This window comes from Montipora capricornis, chromosome 8 (assembly GCF_036669925.1).
Source record: "Montipora capricornis isolate CH-2021 chromosome 8, ASM3666992v2, whole genome shotgun sequence".
In the NCBI taxonomy this organism is placed as follows: Eukaryota; Metazoa; Cnidaria; class Anthozoa; order Scleractinia; family Acroporidae; genus Montipora; species Montipora capricornis.
Genome location: NC_090890.1, coordinates 54,999,990 through 55,009,989, shown reverse-complemented (window position 1 = coordinate 55,009,989; position 10,000 = coordinate 54,999,990).

The window sequence follows — 10,000 nt, the reverse complement described above, 5'->3', positions numbered from 1 at the left end:
CACAGCTTCAAAGTTTCATGGGTGGCATCCTATCAAAAGCTCCTAAAAGCAAAGAAATTTCTGGTTAATACCCTGCAACCATTAGTCAGAGAGAAGTACATGTCAGTCTCAATGGCCATTAAGTGTGCAAGCTCAGGTTTGGGTCTCCATCACCTTCAACTGGTGTACCAAAGAGGCAAGGAAGAAGGGGTGAAGCAAGTTCTGATGGAGAGGTTTGACAACAAACCCAGAGTTTCCTCAAACAAGCGGGTGCTGGCGCAAATATGTCAATACTTCATAGATAATGCAAATTAAGATTGCAATTTGTGCAATTTAATGTTCTGTAAAACTAATATTGACTCTGTTGGTGTTGGTTTGGTTGCAAACAAGAATGCATACAGTAATTCTGAAAGGGTCTATATTAATATTATATTAAGTTCAATTCTGTGGAACCAATAACTAAGAGGATTAACTTAATTTAGCGCACTGCTAAAGCAAGAAAGTCAAACAAAATGTAAATAGTTTGAAAATCATTCTTTCACGGGAAAATGTAATAGTCAGAATGAGGACCAGTGAGACAATGAAGTGTGGTTCTGAAGTATACAAAGCAACTTGTAAAGTACAGTCGGTGTCTGCAGACATTTGCAGATTGCAGACTGGCTACAAATAGTGCTGATAAACAGTATTAAGTCTAGAAACCCATTTAAAATAGTGCTGATAAACAGTATTTAAGCCTAAGAACCCATTTCAAATAGCGGTGATAAACAGTATTTAAGTCTAAGAACCCATTTTAAAACAGTTGAATTTTAAAACGGTTAGAAATTATTGAAAGCTAACCGTTTTAAAATGGGTTCAGTCTGCAAATGTCAGACACCGAAGTACAGTGTACTGTATACATGTACATCACTCCCGTCTGAGTGATGGGTGAAGAATTCACATTTTGCTGTGTATAAAAACCAAACAAGAAAACATATAAAGAATAGGAATCAACAGTCTTTTCTTCAAGTTTCTTTGTCAAGCATTTATTGCGCAACAGCGAAAAAATCGAACCCTAGCTCACTGGAATTAAGAGAAGGCCAGCGCTACAAAATAATCCACACTAAAGGTTCATAACTTTAAAATCTCATCAAATATTGACTTACCTTATTCTTTGTTATTTTTGCACTCTTTCCAAGTATAGATTTCTGTGTTGGCAATATCAAACGCATAAAAACAACCGAAAACAAGCTTGATCTCGAGTGCACGCTTCGAACACGATGAGCGCCATTTTGTGTCTCGTCCCAGTCCCCACCGCGCCAATTCTCCACCTCATTGTGATCTCCGAATCCATGACCACCTTGCACGGCAGTTTGTGAGGGAACAAGCACGGTAACCCCCGATTTTTTTTTTTTTTTTTCAGGTATTTGCTAAGAACATTCTATTAAAGAACATATTTGAAGAAGAAAAAAATTTTGATTGTAGAACATGATTTTTTTTGGAAAATAGTTCCGTACTGGGTGTATTTTGGCCAAGGCGAGGACTTCAAGCTAACCGCGGAACTGTCCGAAAAAGTGCAATATTCCCACAACCAGACAATCAAAAACGGCTTAAATGAAGCAATACTGCTTATCATGAAATAAAAAAAGCTTTACCGTCAAGAAAAAATTTTGTGTCTTTCAAGTAACCAGCACTTAATTCTGTATGAAGGTGATTCGAATTTTTAACGCGCAACCAGTAAAATACCCCATTTTAAGAGCCTGCTGACGCGCAAACAAGCAAGGTGACCCCATTTTTTTATTGCATTTTTTAAATGTTCATATCATGAATGTTAACTATGTCAAGTTACAAAAAAAGTTTGATAGTAGAATATTAAACGTTCTCGTTGGCATCTTCGTCGTCCTTGCTTAAGCTTCCTATTGTGACATGTCGTGGTTGACCTATTAGGGAGCTGAAACAACGACAACGGTGACGGCAATGAGAACGTCGTCTCTTATTTTAATCGCTTCGTGGTGATTTCAATCTTTTTAATATGACAACAGTGTGGTAGTTCCTCAAAGATGACACTCGTTGGAACGGCACTTAATTTAGGGAAGAAAATGAAAATTTATCATCAATTGCTGACGTCTTTGATAAAACCTCAAATTTGGCTATTTCACGTTGTTGTTTTGCTGACGACGGCAAAGAAATGGACACAAGTGAAAAACGCACGTGCAGGGCGTGCAAAGCTATTTTTTTGGCTCATTAAATATGCAAATTTGTGACGTTCTTGTAGCTGTCGCCGTTGTCATTGCTTAAGCTCCCTAATGTTCCAGAACAAAAGCTTTTGTGTCGAAACAATAGGTCAACCATGATACGTCACAATTATGGCGGCGCCCAGGAAAAATTCATTTTTTTTAAAATTGGAAACAAACTGCTTTGATTGTGAAAAAAAAGTTGAATATTTTTAATTGTTAACTTTATGTTCTGTGGTTTAAGTTTATTTTGTTGTTTTAGTGGACGTTTCTTTAAGGTGGGGGATACGTGAATTTGAAGGGCATTTTAAGAGGTTTAATAAAGAAGGGATAAAAGAAAGAAAATTATTTTTGGAACACCAACAGACAGTTGAACCCAACCCAAGAGCACACCAGGTTGGTAGGGGACTCTTTGGGTGTCCATATATCAATTTTTAAACTACATCAAATCTTAACTATTTCTTATTTCTCCAAATTTTACTACTATTTTGAGAAAAACTATCCCCTCCGAAATATAAAAATTTACAAAACACCCCAAAACATTGATTTGTGTTTTGAGCATGGGTTTTTGTATTGCTTGAAACGCGAAGGAGATATTTCCATTAAACCGATTTAAGAGGCTTTCGTGTGTACCCCCGCCTTAAGAGCAGGCCGGAAGAAAATTTAAGTTCTCCCCAGGCACTCCTTGCGCTGCAAGCAATAAGAACCGGTCAGCGGAAACGCACGCAAATGTAAACAGAATATTAAAACCCTTGGTGAGCATGAAATCATTGAACTTCGCAGTTTTCGTACTGCATGTTAATTAGCTTGCGAGCAATTTTATAGCTAGGCATTTCATAATTAAACATCCTTAAGTTTAAGAGTACCTTACTCAGCATTCTCTACAACACGACAAGGCAACCGGTACGAACTGAATTGCCAAAAGATATTACCTGAATCCCCAGCTAAAATAACAAGATGCAAGATATTCTATAGGAGATGTTCTAACGTTCTTGGGTGAAATCGCCGTATTAATATTATTTGAAAGAAAGACAATCGCGAATAAAAAGTACGAAATATCAAAATTTTGTCTTGGTATACATTTGAAATATATTGGCCTGCAAAAACTTATGGAGTGGCTGCGGAGTTTTTAGCATCAAACGATTCGCAAAGTATATAATATTCACATCCACTTTTAATTTTGATCAAAATCCGAACACCAGGAAGAGAAAAGTTTGTTAGAACATGATTTATTTTCAGCTTTTTAAAAAAACTTCTCTTGAAACCCCTTGTAAATGATAAGGCTAAGGCTTAGGGGTCCCCAGGGGTATGGGGGTGGGGGGGGGGGGGGGAGCATTGAAGGTGAAAAAAACTGATACCATATTTCTTGAGAGGAAGGGTGAAAGTTTCCTATGATAAAAGTAGGTTTTTATCTGTTGACCTGCTCTTTGAAATATTTTGCCAACAAAACTCCAATCTTTACGGTGCAAAATGTCCCCAAAAATGCTTTTTGAGGCCTAACCTTCCCTCCCCCTCCTGATTCTTAGCACGGGTTTTTGCTAGAAATCAAACAAATTCCACTGTAAGTAGTTTTATCCCAAGGAGTAACTACACACGAAATATGAAGGAAGGTTTCCTTTGACCATTTCCAATTTTGCTCAAACCTGAGAGACATTCGCTCTTAGTTGTTTGACCTGGAAGAAAAGTTTTCAAGGTTATTGAAAATGACTTTTGTGTAAGTGCATCTTAGTTGTAGCCAGCTAACTACAGAACTGATTTTCTTTGCACCAAGTTGTTGCATGAATTTTTAAGTCTTGATTTGCGATTGAGTTTTACCAATGTGCGAGCCATGCGAGCCAGGGGGCGAGCCATACGACCCATGGCTGCGAGCCATGCGAGCCAAGAAGCGAGCCATGCGAGTCATGACTGCGAGTCAGCATGCGAGTCACACAGTTATTGAAAGCTAACCGTTCTAAAATGGGTGCAGTTATGAAAGCAATTCCTCACGGGACCATTTACCATTAGAACCCACAAATGACCACCTCCCAACGTCAGTGGCTTCATAGCTCAGTTGGTTAGAGCGTCGCACCGGAATCGCGAGGTCACGGGTTTCAGGCTTCTCTACGCAATTGCAAAAATTGCTTTCATAACTGCGAAGATCATAGCTTCACTTGATTTCATATACGCAGTTCATATATGATTAATTTCATATACTATTTCATCATTGATTCATTCCTGACGGGACCATCAGAGCCCACAAATGACCAGCTGCCAACGTCAGTGGCTTCATAGCTAAGTTGGTTAGAGCGTCGCACAGGAATCGCGAGGTCCCGGGCTCAAACCCCGTTGAAGTCCTGAAATTTTCAGGCTTCTCTACGCAATTGCAAAAATTGCTTTCATAACTGCGAAGATCATAGCTTCACTTGATTTCATATCCGCAGTTCATATATGATTCATTTCATATACCATTTCATCATTGATTCATTTCTCACGAGATCATTAGAACCCACAAATGACCAGCTGCCAACGTCAGTGGCTTCATAGCTCAGTTGGTTATAGCGTCGCACCGGAATCGCGAGGTCACGGGTTCAAACCCCGTTGAAGTCCTGAATTTTTCAGGCTTCTCTACGCAATTGCAAAAATTGCTTTCATAACTGCGAAGATCATAGCTTCACTTGATATTTCTATCTGTGAACTAATTTGAAAAAAAGGATTTTCTCTAGTCTCATGTGAAATTGCCCATCTACAGACTTTTTTTTTTTAACTTAAAGTTGTGTCTTATCATTCTGTAATATAAAAAGACTTCACTGTGCTGTTTTTGAATTATAAGCCCCTAGAGCTGCAATTTAGGGTGTTTTTAGCAGGTCATACTGTTGCTATGGTAACCTGTTGTGTCACACAAATGATAACGTGTTCACCAGTGATTAGCACCAAGTCACTGATAAGGAGTGGTTATAATAACCCACCAAAATCTAACAGCTGGAAACTGTTTTTAGCTACCTCAAGAACAGTTCTGGATTAGATTCTGATTGTATACAATGTATGTTCTGGTCAACGATTTAAATAAAATGGAAATCATATGTTTCTCAGTCTAACCCCATTAAAATATGCTTCTTCTGTTTGTCAAGCCAGGAGAAGAACTTTTCCATGTCTAAAATTATCAGTGGCGAGATTTCAAGATTTTGGAAACTTTCATGGCTGCGGTTTGCCCAATACTAGGAAGGAGCATGACTTCCTCAAGTCCTTGAAACATGAGCTTTTTATTATCATGAAAACTTGTGGTTGAATGAGCCTGGGACTGAGGGTGAACTTTATTTAAATGATGAAATCTGGTTTCGATCTGTTGGACTCCATGGGCTGCTTGTGATGCTGTTTAATACATAATAGCATTTGCAATCTTGTTGGGCCCCCTTCCCTGGACAACACTTTTTGTGGCGCAGTTACAAATCTCTTGCCCTTTGTCGCTGTCAACGTTGTTTCCAGTGTTGTTCCCACCTTCCCTATATGGGAGAAGAAGCATGCTGAGGTCATTATGCCAGTAATAAATGAAGTGTGTGAGGAATACTGAACAGTATTATTGTTCTTGTTCTCAAGTGGTTGTACACAATTACTGTTCACCCATAATGATATGCAAGACACTTGCAAACACTACATTTTGTAACAACCATTTCAATTTTTATAATTGCTATATCATTCAATTTGAATTGGCTGCCACAAAATATAGTGTTTGTCAGTGAATAATGATTTAGTAGAACAGACGTGATTGTTAAATGTTCCTCTCATGCATTTTTATATAATTTGAGGCGGTCATTAAAATATCCATACCCATATCAAGGATGATCATTGAAACTTGCGAGAGGGCAGGGGGTGTTAATAGCCAAATTTTTAAAAGGAAAGTATGAAGCTAAACTGGGAACTGAAGGTGGGGAGGGAAACAAACCTAATAACAATCCTTGGTGGATTTTTTTTTTTAACCACACTTTTTTGTCACACAAATCATTTATTACTTGAATGAGAGCCTTTAATGTTGTTTACATCAGTAGACAGCCTTGGAGTTGATCCCTTTTCCATCTTATTAATAATCCATCAAGTAATAAAAAGAAAATCCTAGTGTTCTCATGATTTCCATGTTTGTTCCTTATAGTTTTGGTTTTGATTGAAAATATATAGCACAAACTTTGTAAACTGTTTCATCACATTTTCTATAAACATTGATTTTTTTTCCAAAATACTCGGCTACTGGTAAGCATGATATTTTCAAATTTCCTCTTTATGTTCTAAGATGCTATTTTAAAACACTACTTGAGTGTTATTTTATAAATTTTAAATGACAAAAACGTAGAAGTGGTTGATTGACAAACAAAATTTGCTTGTTGCAATTTGTTGCTGCATCTTACTGGCTGATAATTTTATTCACTGCTGTCACCAAAGAAACAATCAATTTTGGAAACAGTAATGCTGGGAAAACCTTTCTAACCACTACTCCAGGCCTCATCCAGTCATCTGTGTATAAACACCTTTGAAGAACATAAAGGTTTCAAATGAGTGGTATAAAGCTTATCAATACAAAATGTAGACATATACACATAGCAAAGTCTTTCAACATGGCTTTATTATGCCAACATTCATTAAAGACAACGTTGTGAAAGCTTGAATAATACAAAAGTTTACAATGCAATAAATATATAGTTAATTGCCTAGATCAAAGAACGATCCTTGTGAATATGTAATTTTTATTTATCTTCTTAACGAGTAAGTAATACTTTGTTGGAATGTTATCATGCACCTAATAGTATAAACCTTATTTTTGAGATTGCCTTGGCTTGTGGCATACACTAAAAGATATGTGCAGCAGCTTTCATAAACGTTTTATTGCCCCCTTTCAGTGCCAAGATGGTTCATCAAATTATGGCAATTTATCAACAGTGAACAATAACCAAGTGTTACCTATATCCTCGGATCTCCCTTCTCCCATGGGGAGGAGGCCAGACAGGAAAAAAGGCAATGAAGTAAAAGTCTTTTGTATTCATTCGTAAATCTGTGCATTTCTTCTGTGGAGAAAATTTACTAAACATAAATGATCTCTTTCCCCGTTCTCTTGTGCACTACTCAAAACAAGATTTGAAGCATGGTCCCCACCTGTAAAAAAAACTAATTAAGACAGTAAGGAATGTAAATGTTCTGACAGAATAAAACAGGAATCATTTTCCCCGGGAACTGCGAAAAAAGCACCATAGTTCAATACAGTAACGAGAAAAACTTTCTTTTAGATTTGAATTTTTACCACAATTGCCTGTAATCTCGTCATCTGATTGGCTAATTTGCTATTGTCGATAAGAGTCTAGACAATGCTGTATTGCTGTACGCGTCATGCTCCCGTCAATTTGTCACGCAATATAGTAGCCAATCAGGAACGTTTATTTTGGGAAATAAACCAATCATATTGCGAGAAAGTTATAGACAACGCTTACTCTCTCATTGTGTCATGATTTTGGTCACACTTTAAAAAAAACACTTTCTTTGGAGTTGAATATCGTGGTAAAAAACAAATCGAAAGTGGTTCAGCGTTGTCTGTACTCTTATCGACAACGATATTCGCCATCACAGCGGTCAAAATTTGTTGTGGACTCACCCTGCTTCGCCTCGTGAGTCCACAACATTTTGACAATACAATACATACTTAATTGACCGATCCCCATAGGGGCTTTTGAGGGCCAATGAAACACAACAACAACATCTGTTAAGAATCCCAACTGGCCGGAGGCAAACTAGTTGGCTATCTACAAGTGCAGCTGGGACTACCAGGATCAAATTCAACGAGTGGTCAGAACGGGTCTTGGACCCGGATCTCCGGATCTCGAGGCAAGCACCCTAACCACTGGGCCACACTGCCTCTCTTTGACCACTGTTGTAACGCATATCGTTGTCGATAAGAGAACAGACAACGCTGAACAACTTTCGATTTGTGAACTCGAACATAGCACTAGCCGCATGTTCGATGCCAATGACATTTCTGTTTTGCGCATTGTGTCAATGGGGAGTTTAAGATCTACGACGCGACGGCAACGAAAACGTCACAAATTTTGCATATTTAATGAGCAAAAGCAATAGCTTTGCACGCTCCGTACGTGCATTTTTAGTTTTTGTACATTTCTTTCACGTTTTCAGCAAATCTGCGACGTGAAATGACCAATTTGTCGTAGATTCAATACCACACCTCCTAATTCAGTTCCTGGAAAGTTACACTAGTTTTTAGAAGTTAGACAAGACGACACAATGACGAAAAAGATTGATAAACCTGAACTTGCAATTTTAAATGACATTTTCGTTACCGTCGCGTCGCAGATCTTAAACTTCCTAAACGGCGACGGCAACGAGAACGTCACAAATTTGCATGTTTACCGGGAAAAAAACAATAGCTTTGCACGCCCTGCACGTGCGCTTTTCACTTTTGTCTATTTCTTTGCCGTCGTCAGCAAAACAACAACGTGAAATAGCCAAATTTGAGGTTTTATGAAGAACGTTAGCACTTGAGGATAAATTTTCATTTTCTCCCCTAATTTAACCGCCGTTCCGACCAGTGCCATTTTTGAGGAATTACCACACCCTTGTCATATTAAGAAGGTTGAAACAATCACGAAGTGATTACAATAACGTGAATTTATATTTTGAGATGACGTTCTCGTTGCCCTTGCCGTCGTCGTTGCTTAAGCTCTCCTTTGGCTGCCACAAAATATAGTGTTTGTCAGTGAATAATGATTTTGTAGAACAGACGTGATTGTTCAATGTTCCTCTCACATGCATTTTTATATAATTTGTGGGGGTTATAAAAATAGCCATACACATATCAAGGATGGTCGTTGAAAATTGCGAGAGGGCAGGGGGTGTTAATAGCCAAGTGTTTAAAAGGAAGGTATGAAGCTAAACTGGAAACTCAAGGTGGGGAGGAAAACAAACCAAATAACAATCCTTGGTGAAAGTATAGATTTTTTTCTAACCACACTTTTTTGTCACACAAATCATTTATTACTTGAATAAGGAGCCTTTAATGTTGTTCACATCAGCAGACAGCACAAAGACACCTCTTAGCAGGGGAGTGACAGGCAAAACTTTTCCCGACACGGAAAAAAATAATAAAAATAACAAAAAAACCCACGAAATAAAACCGAAATTCCGACTGGGTTTGGCAACTCAGTAACTGGATTGGAACCACGAGCTCTGACGTAGGGCTGGTTAAGGGCCAGTACGCAATAGGCTGACTAAATTTGTTTGACTCAACCAAAACTCTCAACAAAAATTGTCTCCGCAAAAAATTTTCAATTTGGTAATCGCACTTAAAAACTTTTTCTTTAGATCATGCAGTGAAAATTGTAAAATATGTATAGTTTTCACGCCTGACAGAAGTTTGTCCAGTCCCGAAGCGGGGCGACGGCGCCTTTAAAGTTTGGTAAGGCTTGACAACATTTGGTGGGAAAAAAATTACCGTGCGCCCTTGTATTACGGAAATGATGACAGATTTCTTCGCAAAATAGACAAAAATTTGGCCAGAGCGTACGGGACCTTAGAGAGGGGTGAATCTTTGTTCCTTTTTATGTGAGGTGTATAAACCAACTATTGTGCATGCACTCTTTTTAATGAACAAAACAAAGGGCCAAATCTCCTGAGTATTATCACATGATCTGTATTGGGAAAACAAAATGTACAAGCGAAAAAGGTCTATTAGAGCGGAGATAGTTGGAATATTGACAACAGACGCTACATACATGAATACAACGGGCTAACCGTGCTTAACGGTGCAGGAAATATGGAAAAACAATTTATACCACAGATAA